Consider the following 11,891-nt stretch of genomic DNA (forward strand, 5'->3'; position numbering starts at 1 on the left):
AGTGATTTTTTTTTCTTGGGTATGAAAAGAAAATATATTCAAATCACTTCATTTTTATAGTATGCTCCACTCACTATTGGATAAGTTGCTAAATGATTAATTAATTTATTAAGAATAACTCTATGAATTCTCTATATGCTTGATTAAGAATTTGTATCCATGGCATTGTTGTTTATTAATCATAAATATGATAATGTGTACTTGGTATGCTTTGGAATATATGCACTATGAATACCAAGATTAAAGAAACCATCTTTGGCATATAAAATCAACTCATGCTAGTATGTACTTAATCTCAAAAGACCTTGCCATAGGCTTACTTAGATTATCTACTTAAAGGTCAAAGTTTTGCTATGCATGCTAACTAAGGAAACAAACAAAAATCATTTCTAAATCTAAAGATGTTGTTTCCATCTCCAAGTTTTTCAAAAGCTTACATTGGATTTATTCTTGAAAAATAAAACTGAAGTATTTTTCTGTATTTACTAAATCTTGTAAAAGTGGTTCAAATGATAAAGGTTTCCAAACTGTGAAGATAAAGAGTATCATGGCACAGTGTTGAAAACCAAAATCCTGATAAAGGTTATACAGAAAATAATATTAAATCCAATGATTTCAGCACCAAGGACACCATAAGCAAAATAGGATTAATAGAATTCTTGAAGAAATGAAAAAGACAATTATGTATGATAGTCATCTACTTAAATAATTTTTAAAAGACTATCATCACTGCTTGTCATACATATGATTTCTATTTTTGATGAAAATTTTGATCTTCTGAAAAATGGAAAATGAACCATTGCATATCTTTCATATTTTTCAGTCGTACATGTTATGCTTGATATGTTCTTATGAAAAATAATGCCAAATCTGATAGAGATATGTCTATCCTTGGATATCATTCATCAAGCAATGCATATAGAATATTCAATAAAAAGATTTTTAGTTGCAAAAATATCAAGTCGTCTTATTCTCTATGAGACTAATGATTTACTGTCAAGATACTAAGATCAAATTATATATGGTTAATCTTTTACATATAACAATCTGAAAACTTGTTAATAATTATAACAAAATTGAGTTTTTCAGAAATGCACTTAATGAAGAAAAATTGATAACTACTAAAAGACTGAATCAAGAAAAGATGAAATAGATCTTGATTCTTGCATGATTAAAAGTAAAGATCACCACTATCATTTGCTTGACTCATGAGCTTTATATTCTGTCAAATGAATGTGTAGAATTCACTCCTATGTGGTTATTTCATTAAAAAGTAGATCTATGTTAAATAACCACCATATTTAAAAATTACACATTACATATATGATAAAGCAATATGTGATTTAAAACAAGCATCAAAAGCTTGATATATAAAAGCTTAGGTAACCTTGTTGATAGAAAGTAATAGTGATAAATCTATGCATCAAAAAGAAGAATCTATGATATCTTGCTTGCTCATAGCACACATTGATGGCATCATTTTTGTTCTACCAATGAAAATTTATATGAATAGTTATATTGCAAGGTGAGTTTGAAATATGATGAATGAATTAACATCTTCTCTCAAACTCCAAATTAAGACAAACAGGAAAGGGGATCTTCATTGACCAACGTTAGTCCACAAGAAAACTCTTATAGAAGATTGGCATGAAGAAGGTATATCTATGACCCCATCTTGTAGAATTCGAAAAAGATGAGAAAAGTAGATCTATTGTGTTAAAGCTGTATTGAAGCATGATAGAATAATTATTTTATCATACAGCTAGTAGACCAGATTGTACGCTCATTATGTGACCGTGTGCAAGACTTCAATCTAATTTTAATGAATCATATTTTATTAATAACCAATAAATCATAATCTGAATTTTGATAGAAACAAACAGTTAAGATAAATTGATTAAAACTTAATTAACATATCTTACTGATAATTATCTTAAGCAAATAGAATCTAAACTAAATTGATTTGATCTTGATAAATCTATCTATTGCCTCACATGCTTGAACTATCTTTCTATCTCTTTAGTTCAAGTGATATGTGCTTGCTAATATTTAGGCAATCTCTTGAGTAAAGTGACTCAACATGCAACTATTGTCATATCTTATATTGAGTCATCTAATTAAAAAATATATATATGTTGGATGAATGCTTTGTATCTTAAAGAAACTAATGACCTTCCTTCAAGAAAGAAAAATGAGAAATTTCAACTTGAAGGATATCTTCATGTAAGATACACTAAACATTCACATGCAAACAAGAGAGAGGATCTTCTTCAGCCAAAAGTTCACACATAAGAAATCTAGTTTGGCTTGAAGAACATATAATGAATAGGTAATTTTAGATACCTTTCTCACAAATTAATTGAGCAAAGTCAATAACTTAAATCCTATTATGGCATGATTAAATTCTTTAATTATTAATTTTTGATATCATGTCTATATGTGTATTGACTGACTTATACTTTTAGAAATTGTTTCATGGTTTGCTCAATCTAAAATATTTCTATGGCTGTATCATAACCATGAAATACACAAGTATATGATTAAAACTCTGATTTAGAATGACTTGTGAGAAGCTACGAATTCTTGGGCATAATGAAAATAGTGTTTGCATGATATACCTCTATACGATACATTTCATTATTTCTTTATTCTGCTCTTTCATGTAGATTACTTGAGAATAACAAAAAGAGAGAGAGATAAAGAAAAGAAAATGGACATTGTTCAAGAGATGAAAAATCTGAGCAAAGGCAAGTACTTCAATCTTAAGGAAAAGCAAAACAAGCATAATATATTCGGCACATTTGGAAGGGATAAAATCTATAATTAATTACACTCAAACAGGGAGAGTTTGAAGTAAACATTTTAACCTTTCTATATTGCTCATCATAGGGATGGTGCCAATAGGGAGGCTAGTGGTAGTACCCGGCACTATTTGACCCAACTATTCGGTGTAGGGCATATTAGGGACGGCACAAGAGGGAGGCTAGTGGTAGTACCTCGTGCCCCTTCCCAACTCCACCGGATAGGGAGCAAATAGAGTATAGAGCATAAGAAAGTAAAAATGAAAGACAAAGTAAATGAAAGTATATAAGAAGAATCAAGTCTTTTTTTTTTTCACTTGAAAACATAATTTAAGGATGAAATCAATGCATGATAATATTTAAATAGGAGGAGTTTATTTGAAAAGAATTGATTTTGATCCTTGACATGCTTGTTCTTATTATTTAAATGTATGACTTAACACTTAATATAGTGTGCATATGGTATGATGTTTTGAATTATGGGTTCTCAATATTTTGTAATGCTCCATGCTTAGATAATTTAATTGAATGTTTGAAATACTGCATAAATTTTTGGGTATTATTGAAAAGAAATTTCAGATTTGTCGTTCACAATCATCTTTAAAATCTGAAAGTTAAATAAATTTGTAAAAAGGAGAAGAGAAAGATATCTCTATTTAGGCAGAATGAATTAATCTTGATCTATCTTTCTACTTGCCTAACTTTGATACATAATATCCTAATACTTGTTAAAATATCCTTCATTTTGTATCAAAACTCAAAATTAAATACAAAGATTCTGAAAGTGCTCTAATGTTATTGAAATATGCGTTTTCAATCTTAATGTTTTAAGATGAGCTATAATGTGGAAGATACATATCTCAAATTATGATTTTGAAAGCCTCAATTGAAATCCTATGTAATTCAGAATCTGATTTTGTATACAAGCTTAGACTCAATATGATTTCTAAATAAAATCTTAATGTAAGAAAAACAGAATTAATTCTGATGCCTTTGGTTGATTGCTCCGATACGCATCCGAAACATATCATTTCTTATCTTCAAAGTGTACTAATATTGGTCCAAATGATGTGTCTTTCGATGATCTTGATTGCAAACAAAAATTTCTAAATATATGATCTTATTTTGATATTAAAAAGATTTATTGTGCTTCATGTATCCATTGCAGAAAAACTATAATTAAGAAATTGAGTTCTATAAATAGATATACTTCAATGATCATCTATATGTTTTTCTCTCCTACATTATTAAAGACTTCCATCAATAGAGTGAATGATCTTAAAACTAGAAATATTTCAGTTCACTCAAATGACTCTAAAAGAAAAAAAATGTAAATGCTTTTGAAAGAAATTGAGCTTCAAATGAATCATTTTCTGATTAATATTTCTATACATTTTCTCTAAGATTAAGAGAAAGCATAACTTGTTCGTAAAGGATTAGAAAGAGTAATTACTACAAATTTTGGAATAATACTAGATTACTCTACATTCTCGATATTACAGAATTTCAGTGTTATTCACGTTTATCACTAAAATCTGAAATTCAACAATTTAAAATGATTAAAGAAGAATGCATCTTTTGAGGGGGAGCTTTAGATATTCAGTATCCTATCCCAAAGACACTTTATTTTGATGCATACTTTGAATTTTATGGATTGATTTTGATGAACCTCCTTATATTGCAAGACATGCTTTAATTTCCTTGAGATGAGTTCTATAAAGGTTGTCTTATCTCAAACCTTGAGTCTTATGAAAATAAGCTGAAATATATTTTTGAGATTGACAATCTTATTGAACATTATCTTAGGATTCTAAACTCTTAAATGGAATGATCAATTGAGAGGGAGAAAGAAAATTTCAGAAGGAAAGGTCTTATGGAACTTAATCGCATAAATCTATAACTAAAGGAGAGAGAAAGAACACTAAATGAAAAGTGATTCTAATACTCTCCAATATGTATCATCTGAAATTTAAATCTGAAAATCTGTATGATACACCTTGAGGCGTGTTATTTGGTTAGTATATCTCATGCATCACTCTTGAACCAAATTGCAAATCTTAAGAGCCTCTAATTTAATGAAAAAGGGGGAGAATAATGTGTTAAATTTTCTTGAGTATCTCTTAGAAAATCTATTTTTGGAACTTCACTAATAAGCTCTAATTGGCTTGCTTTTTGGAACTTCAATTTTGTGCAAATTCATTATTTTATGTATCAAATTGTGCTTATTTTCTAAAGAAATAAAAGAAAGTCTTTAAAAGAGCTCTAAGATGTATCAAAAATTGCATGAATGTATATTTTGATATTTGTGCCCCAATGCTCCTATTATCATAAAAGAACTTTGAAGTCATTAAGAAAATTAATTAAATTGCTCTCATGGTTGATAAATACTTAATAGATTGGGCAAAAGGTCTTAAACGAACAAGCTTTCATACTCAGTGAAGAGAGGTTAGATTTCCACTCATGTTTTTCCTTGAATATCATTTGTAGTACTTCTTGAATTAACCTAAGAAAGATTCCACCTACACTTGATTAGAAAAACTATCTGTGGTATCAAATTAGAAAACCTCTTGAATTCACACTCGATGTGTTCTGCTCTGATCTTTGTGCTTAATGTTTCACTATCTTTTTGATGTTGTCAAAAAGGGGGAGAAATATCTAAGTATATGCTATATATACTCATAATGCTTTATTACTTTGAATTGAATACAAATCAGCTTAAAATTTAAATATAATTGTGTTAAGCTGATTAAATCTAAAGCATTATCATGAAGTATGTTTTTACATATATATGTTTTCTACTTCATGCAACTTAGCTATGTATTACTTCTAGAAATCAATATCTTTTATATTGCATATACTCCAAGTTTTGTCATCATCAAAAAGGGGAGATTGATGACCCAAAGATTGATTTTGATGATCACAAAACCTTGAAGTATAGATACTAATGTTTATGTTGCAAGGAGAAAGATATTTATTTTGCAAGGAACATAGCAAGTTGGGAGAACACAAGAAGGCCTCCAAAGCTCTCAAGTTGGAAGAAAGCTACAATTTATTGGCCCAAGCTTAAAGTTCAAAGGATTCAAATTGGAGGAGTAAAATCAAAGAAAAAAATTTAAAAGAATAGTCTTCGAGTCGACTCCTGAGGAATTCGAGTCGACTCCAATGTTTACCGAGTCGACTCCGGGGAAGTATGAGTCGACTCCTAGGAGTCACAGGCAGAAAAGTCAGAGAGCAGTTTTCGGGTCTGAGATTCGAGTCGACTCCAGTGGAACGCGAGTCGACTCCGATGGTTGGTAGGTCGACTCCAAAGAAAGCAAGAGTCGACTCTCAGCGGAACACAAGGAAAAAGTCAGAGAGCATTTTTGGGACTCTGAGATTCGAGTCGACTCCCGCATTGCACGAGTCGACTCCGAGACTCCGCGACCATCAACAGATAGAAAACCAAGTTGCTGCCTCTGAGATTCGAGTCGACTCCCAGACAGCTCGAGTCGACTCCAAGGCAGCGCTACACCAAGATGGCAGAAGGCTGTGTTTCGCAAACTGAGAGCCGAGTCGACTCCAAGGAAGTTCGAGTCGACTCCAAGACTGGACGAGCCAAAAGACAGAGGATCGGGAGTTCGGGCTCTGAGATTCGAGTCGACTCCCAGGACAGTCGAGTCGACTCGAGAGGACAAAATTCAAAATTGGATCCACGGACTTCAGTGGATGAGCCGACTCCGAAATTGCCAGGTCAGCTCCAGAAGTTGGCGAGTCGACTCCAGGTTAAGCCGAGTCGACTCCCAGTCAAGGCATGCACTTTAATTCAAATTTGGAACAGTGGCCGAGTCGTCTCCAGTAAAGCACGAGCCGACTCCTGCAACAGGCGAGTCGACTCCTGATCGCGCGAGTCGACTCCGATCCCAACGGTAATATTGTCAGGAAGTGCAGACTGTGTCCAACGGCTCTATTTTTGTCTCTAACGGCTATATTCTTGTTTCCACGCCATCTAAAGCTATAAAAAAAAAACAAGAAGAGAGCTAGGGGAGAAATCATGAAAGTGGGAGAGATCATCTAGGAAAGAGATCTCAAAGAGATTACAAAGGAAATCTCCCACAAGCACAAAAGGACCATCCAAAACGAAATAGAGAGAAGAAGAGCATCCAAGTGAATCCGAAAGCTTCCTCTCCATCCGTGTGCTGCCTCGGGGATCCTCTACTTCATGCCAAATCAGAGGAGGATCAAGTAAAGAAGAAACCGAGCTCCTCCATCTTCAAAACTCGTTTGAGGGCTTCTCTTTACTCTATTTGTTTATATTGTCATATCTGCTTGTTTAAGAAGCTTTGATTTGTTTTTATTCTTTGTTTTAATATCTTGTAACTTGATTCAATCAAGGGATTCAATCAAGGGGTTAAAGGTTTGTTGGTGAGCCAAAGGGAAAACCAACGGTGTAAGGTTTGTTGGTGAGCCAAAGGGAAAACCTACGGGATTAAGGTTTGTTGGTGAGCCAAAGGAAAAACCAACGGAGTTTAGGTTTGTTGGTGAGCCGAGGGTAAAACCAACGTGTAAGGGTTTGATTGTGAGCCCGAGAAAACAATCGGGGTTGGTTCTAGTCGGTGAGCCTGGGAAAACCGACCGAGTTCGTTGTGCGCTCGTAAAACAACAAGTTGGGTTGTGAGCTTGTAAAACAACCGGCTGTAATCGGTAGGATTATAGTGAAATTCCCAAGAGGTCTTGGGGAGTGGATGTAGGTGCTGGGGTGCACCGAACCACTATATGTCCTTTGTGTTTGTAATGCCTCTAGTTATTGTCTAACTAACACACTTACTTACTTAGATAAATTGCTTGCTTAATTCTTATCCGCACATCCTTTAGTTGCAAGCATATTTAATCAAGTCGAAGTCTATACATCAAACCCTTGCTAAGTTTAACTTTCACTGTGCATCTATACAACTTAGCATAGTTAATCATAAAGTTTTAGAAGTAGCATAAAAGTTTTAAAAGACCCAATTCACCCCCCCTCTTGGGTTGTATCTACTGGGCAACAAGTGATATCAGAGCAGGTGCTCAAATATTATTTGTAGTCTTAACCGACTAGAGCCAAAGATCATGACAACTCAAATAGATAGTTTTCTAGGAGAAGGACAATCAATTGATACACCTCCACTATTTAATGGCATAAACTATACACATTGGAAAATACGCATGCGCATTTTTATACAATCAGTTGATTATAATTTATGGAGCATTATAGTCAATGGAACACACACAAACACTAGTCATAATGAGAAAATGGCTCAACAAAATTCAAAAGCCATGAACCTACTATATTGTGCACTAGATAGGAATGAGTTTAATTGCATATCTTCTTGCATGACTGCTAAAGAAATATGGAATATGCTTGAAGACAAATATGAATGCACTAACAAATCTGAAACATCATGTGTAGAAGGAGAGCAGTATCACATTGAAAATCCATGCTTGGTGGCACAAGAGGTACATGCTGAAACTGAAAACAATTTTACATTTGATGAACTCCATGATGCCTTTTCTGATTTGTATTTAGAATATAAGAAACTTATTTGTAAGAACAAAAATTTGAAGATTGAAAATCAAATTCTAATAGATGAAAAACTGAAACTAACCAGTAAAACTGAGCGTTCGCCTGTCCTCCTCAAACCCGCGCTCCTTCCTCTCCCATGGGGAGGAGCGCCGGCGCGAGGAGGATTCTCGAGCACGCTCCATTCTGCCGGGACTTTCCCGCCGGAGCTGCGCGGGGTCCGAGAGGCGGGCCCGGGCGCGTTCCCAGACCCCCCAGTCCTCGAGGAACCCGCGCTCCAGTCGGTCCCCCTCTCGCCGCCCCTTGTCTCCCACCCACCGGTCGCGCTCCCTGGACCGGCGGGTGGACGATCTCCACCGACAACTCCAGGTCCTGAAGGGCCATTCCAAAGATCCCTTCGCCGACTAAAAGATCTCCTCCCAGCCGGCGCTTGCCTCGAGGATCCTGCGGACTCCGAATCCGCCGGGGTTCAAAATGCCGGCGATCGAGCCCTATGACGGGGCGGCGGACCTGCGGGATCACGTCGAGAGTTTCAGGACCCTTATGCTCCTCCACGGAGCATCAGATCCCCTTCTCTGCAAGGCTTTCCCGGCAACCCTCCGTGGCCCGGCGAGGGCGTGGTTCGCCGGGCTGGAGGCTGACTCAATCCGGTCCTTCGACCAGTTCACTCGCCTCTTCGTCACTCATTTCGCCGTCAGTAGCCGGCGACGACTGGTCTCCGACTCCCTCTTTGATGTCCGGCAAAACGAGGGAGAAAGCCTGCAGGATTATCTTACCCGCTTCAACAGGGCTACGCTGGAGGTCCGGAACCTGAGTCAGGAAGTAGCTCTTTCAGCCCTGAAGCGTGGCTTCCGGAAGGGCAGACTCACCTTCTCCCTGGACAAACGCCTGCCGCGGAGCTTTCCAGAGCTGTTGTCCCGGGCGAACCAGTATGCGGACGCCGAGAAGGCGGCCGCCCACAGGAGCAAGGAGGCCGCCGAGATCCCTCCAAAGCTTGGGAAGAAAAGGCGGAAAGAGACACGCTAGAGGAGGAGCCCGACGCCCCAACGTCGGCGCAGAAGCCCGTCGCCGGCGAAGAACCACGGCGCCCCACGCCCTCGTTCTCCGCCCCGACGTTTCAACCGGTACACCCCTCTCCTGACTCCCCGGGCACAGATCCTTATGGAGATCAAGGGGCGGGAGGACCGCCCGGCCCCTAGACAGATGCGGAAGATCCCTGGGAAGAGGCCCTCCCGGGCGTACTGTGAGTACCACCGAGACCACGGCCACGACACAGAAGACTGCTTCCAGCTTCGGGACGAGATCGAGGCTCTCATCTGCCGGGGGCGTCTCGGTCGATATGTGAGCGACCGACGTTCCCCCCGCAGACCCGCGTCCGGCCGACCCGGCTCCTCCGGAGCCTCAGGAGCAGAATCGACCCGTCGCGGGTGTGATCCACACTATCACTGGGGGCTGCCCCCGGCCCGTGAGGAACGCAGGAGGCTCGACGGAGGCGTCAGGTGCGGCCGTCGCAAAGAGGCAGAGGGTCGGCAATGTAATCACCTTTTGTGATGAGGACGTAAAGGGGGTTCAGACCCCCCACGATGATGCCATGGTGATCTCCCTCACTATGGCAAACTATGATGTAAGGCGTGTTCTTGTGGATAGTGGAAGCTCAGCTGATATCTTGTTTTACGAGGCCTTCCAAAGCTGGGCTTGTTCAGACAATTGTTGCACAAAATATCCACCACCCTCATAGGATTCACCGGTGACGCTGTCCCGGTGGAAGGTGTCGTTGAGCTGCCTGTGACTGCGGGCGTCGCACCCGCAGAAGCCACGGTGCGACTCGGGTTCTTGGTCGTCCGTGTTCCCTCGGTCTACAATGCTATCCTCGGACGACCCGGGCTGAACGCCCTTCGCGCGGTGGTCTCCACGTACCACTTGCTCATGCGGTTCCCCACGACGGCCGGGATCGGGGAGGTCCGAGGTGACCAACCGACCGCACGGCAATGTTTCCTAGCGACCCTCAAAGGGAAGAAGCCCGCAGAAGCCCTAAGCGTCGAGTCCCTTGATGCCAGAGACGAGGTGGCCTTGCGGCAGGGGGAGCCGGCCGAGGGAGTGATCGAAGTTCCCCTCGAGGAAGGCCGCCGGGACCGGGCGGTCCGGATCGGCGCCAATCTCGACCCGGGAGCTCGGGCCCGGTTGGTGGAATTCCTCCGAGCCAATGCCGATGTATTTGCCTGGTCGGCGGCCGATGTACCTAGGATCGACCCGGAGGTCATTTCTCACGCCCTCAACGTCGACCCGACCCACCGGCCAGTGAAGCAGAAGAAGAGACACTGTGCCCCGGATCGGATCCGGGTGGTCGACCAGGAGGTAGACAAGCTCTTGGAGGCAGGATTCATAAGGGAGGTGAGTTACCCCGAGTGGCTGGCAAATGTCGTACTTGCCCGAAAGGCGAGCGGGAAGTGGAGGATGTGCGTCGACTATACCGACCTGAACAAGGCGTGCCCTAAGGATAGCTTTCCGCTTCCGCGGATAGACCAACTAGTCGACGCGACTTCCGGATATCAGCTGCTGTCTTTCATGGACGCCTTCTCCGGTTACAACCAGATAATGATGGCCCCACAGGACGAGGAGAAAACTGCCTTTATAACAGACCGGGGCTGTACTGCTACAAGATAATGCCCTTCGGTCTGAAGAATGCTGGCGCCACTTACCAGCGCCTCGTCAACAAAATCTTCAAAGAGCAAATCGGCCGGAACATGGAGGTGTACGTGGACGATATGCTGGTAAAGAGCCGCCAGGCAGACCAGCACATCGTGGATCTGGAGGAGACTTTCACCACCTTGCGGAAGTTTCGCATGAAGCTGAACCCAGCGAAGTGCGCCTTTGGCGCTTCGGCCGGGAGGTTCCTCGGTTTCATTGTCAACCAGCGGGGTATCGAAGCCAACCCGGACAAAATCAAGGCTATCCAAGGTATGTCCCCTCCGACCAAAGTGAAGGAGGTTCAGGAGCTCGCTGGAAGGGTCGCCGCGCTCGGACGATTTGTGGCAAAATCGGCCGAACGCTGCCAACCATTCTTCAAGGTGTTGAAATGCCCGAAAGACTTCCTCTGGACGGCCGAATGTCAAGCAGCGTTCGACCAGCTCAAGGAATACCTGGCGTCTCCTCCCCTGCTGTCCAAGCCGCAAGAAGGGGAGATGCTCTACCTCTATCTGGCGGTCTCCCCAACCGCGGTCAGTGCGGTGCTGGTTCGGGAAGAGGCAAAGCTCCAGAAGCCCGTGTACTACATCAGCCGGGTCCTACGGGATGCCGAGGCGCGGTATACGAAGGCTGAAAAGATCGCCTTCGCGCTGCTGACCGCGACCAGGAGGCTCCGCCCCTATTTCCAGGCCCATTCTGTCACCCTCTTAACTGATCAACCACTACGACAGATCCTCAGCAACCCCGAGAATGCGGGACGGCTGGTGAAGTGGGCAGTAGAACTCGGTGAGTTTGACATCCGCTACCAGCCTCGACCTGCCATTAAGGCCCAGGTGCTCGCGGACTTCCTCGCTGAGTGCACGGTGCAG

Source organism: Phoenix dactylifera, unplaced genomic scaffold (assembly GCF_009389715.1).
Source record: "Phoenix dactylifera cultivar Barhee BC4 unplaced genomic scaffold, palm_55x_up_171113_PBpolish2nd_filt_p 001014F, whole genome shotgun sequence".
In the NCBI taxonomy this organism is placed as follows: domain Eukaryota; kingdom Viridiplantae; phylum Streptophyta; class Magnoliopsida; order Arecales; family Arecaceae; genus Phoenix; species Phoenix dactylifera.